Here is a 2,836-nt window from a genome sequence, read left to right as displayed (position 1 = left end):
ATCACAACCACCACCGTCACCTTCTTCATCCTTGCTCAGTTTTTCTCCCGGTTCTCCAGTTTACCTTCTATTCAGAACATTCTATTTACAGATAGACGCTCCTAGACTTACGGTGGGTCATGTCTCAAAAATATCCTAAGCTGAAAATGCATTTAACACACCTAACATAGCTTAGCCTAGCCTACCTTAAACATACTCAGAACACGTATGTTAGCCTATAGTTGGGCAAAATCGTCTACCACGAAGCCTATTTTATAAAGAAGTGTTGAATAGCTCATGTAACTTATTGAATATTATACCGAAAGTGAAAAATAGAATGGTTGTACGGGTGCCTGAAGAACAACTCCTACTTCACGCTGTTGCCTAACACTTTGGCACCATTGTAAAGTTGAAAATCATGTCACACCATCGTTGAGTTGGGGACTGTCTGTAGTTTACTTATTTGTCTGTCATTGCCCCCCACTCCCCCAGCCCCCACTAGAAATAAGCTTCGTGAGTCATCGCTACATCCCTAGCACGTAGAACACCATCTGGCACGTGATGGGCACTCAATAGGCCTGACTCGAATGAATAGTTGGGCTAATGGATGGACTAATATTTTGAAATATGTGAGAGTTTTACCTATTTTCAAAATTAAATTAAAAGAGAAAAACCAGAAAGTTTTATGGGAAACAAAAGGAAAAGTGTATCTTAGCTAAATAAATGCACTTGGATAAAAAGAATGAGATAATTCTATGAATAATATCCAGTCAAATCAATAAGTGAAAAAGCCAGGTAAAAAAGTATGCTAGCTTAAAAAAAAATCATATTCATAGATGCTCCTGGAGTGTTGCCCAGGAATTGGTAGTGATGGTTGTCCCTAGGTAAGGGAACTGGGTGGCCAGGGGACCAGGGTGGGCAGAAGCTAGCTTTTTAATGAGCAACCCTTGCACTCCTTGAATTTTGTACCATGTATTAATACAAACAATATCTGTCCAAAAACTAAAATCACAATAAAAGATTGCCGTTTGTAAGTCATACTCCAAAATCAACACTTAACTGAATGGAAATGAGATGTGCAAAGTCTCTTGCTTTAGAAAGAGTGGATCTCGAGACTCAGCAGTAAGGCCTATCTGACGTGTCGAGGTGTCGGGAAGGGCGGGCAGCCCCAGCAGCGTTGCAGAAGCAAACTTGTTCAGTGTCCATCAAGTACCATCTGGAAGGGAGGAAATCTTGACTAGCCGGACCAACTTCGAGTGTCCGATCGAGCCGTCAGCCATCACCGCTCATCCAAGAGCACGCAGCTGGAGCGTGCAGACAGAAATGCTGCCCTGCTGCCAACAGGCTCCCGCTGGGGGAACGTTTCCCCGGTGAGCACGATGCTTGAGGACCAAGAAGGGGGCCTCTCCACAGCCCCACCTGAACATTTCAGTCCAGCTGTCTACGGGCAAGGCCGCCCGGACTCCGCGGATGTCATGGCTCACGTTGGTGAAGTGGTTCCATTGTCTCTTCATTCAACTCAGAGGCTTCCAATAAACTCATCGCCCGTGTCACGTTTTCCCTTGTCCACAGGAGGAAGCAGCACAGTATAGTCATTTTTTAAATGCCAATTTATTGAATTTTTGTCATGTGTAAATGCCTTCTATGAAAACTCCAAAGTCTTGGTACCAGTGACATTTCCAGTGATGTGAATCTAATTAATTCCCTCTCTTACAATTTCAGTATTGACAGAGCCAGGTTTAGATCGTTATTTGACTTTTCCCACTTGCAGGGAGTGAACGCACTGGCTGGCCATGACTGCTAAGTTCTTTGATTTGGGGTTGGTTGTTTCCATTGTAAATAAATAAATGGCCAGCCAGCATGATGCTAGGGCGTCGGCCTCCGGACTGTTTCACGTGAGCGTGCCCACGGAGACAGGTCTGCTCTCAAGGGCGCCATGTGTAAGACCAAGAGCATCCCCTTGGCCTGCGGCAAGTTCAGCATCCTTGGCCACCTCCCCTCCACCCCCATCCTCACCTCCACCCCCAAAACAGACAGGAGTGAATAACAGAAAGCCTAACGCTTTGCCCAGAAGCTAATAAAGTTAAACTTATTTAAGATAGGATGTGCTGCACACACGCCAGCCAAGCCCTTTAGCCATTCACACCTCTTGATTAGAAGCAACACCAAGTTTGAGCAGATCATATATTAATATTTTTGAAGTGTTTCTCATAAATATACACATATATATAGCTTCAAGAAATATTGACTACGAATGCTAGATTATATAGACTGCAGTGGAATTCTCTTAGTTATTGTCTAAAAACATATTTGTTTGGTATTTGCATAAAGAAATATTGACTAGATACACCAGAAACCAGTCAATATTGCTGGAGGGCGGGGTACATTGGGGACAGGAATGGGAATAAAACTTTCTGCTGAAAATCTTTTAAATCATTTTAATTTTTGGGCCACAGGAATATATCACCCATTCAAATTTTTATAAAAGCAACATTTGTATCCATACGGAGCCTTGTTCCTGTCGGAAGCCTTGTGCATGAAGGTGCAGGCATGCCGCGTTTTTGGTTTTCTCTGGGCCCCCACAAAGGATAAAATCAGATCCCTCCGTCGACTAGGGTTCGCAGAGATTAGTATGTGTAACAACCATGTTTTCAAGTTTCTGCATTTCATGCTGTGACATCTCAGGGCCGTGCTCTCCCTGGACTACTCCCCAAGAGTTAGCCAGTTCCTAGACATAGTAAAGCACCCAGCCGCTGGCGTGCCCTGCACATGCGCGCAACCAGCCCAGAGTCCGCACGCCAACCACCTCCTTTACCGAGCTCTGATATTCTGAGACCAGAACCAGGTCCCAGACAAC

Source organism: Propithecus coquereli, unplaced genomic scaffold (genome assembly GCF_000956105.1).
Source record: "Propithecus coquereli isolate 6110/MARCELLA unplaced genomic scaffold, Pcoq_1.0 Scaffold253, whole genome shotgun sequence".
NCBI classification, from domain to species: domain Eukaryota; kingdom Metazoa; phylum Chordata; class Mammalia; order Primates; family Indriidae; genus Propithecus; species Propithecus coquereli.
This window is presented reverse-complemented; position numbering follows the sequence as displayed.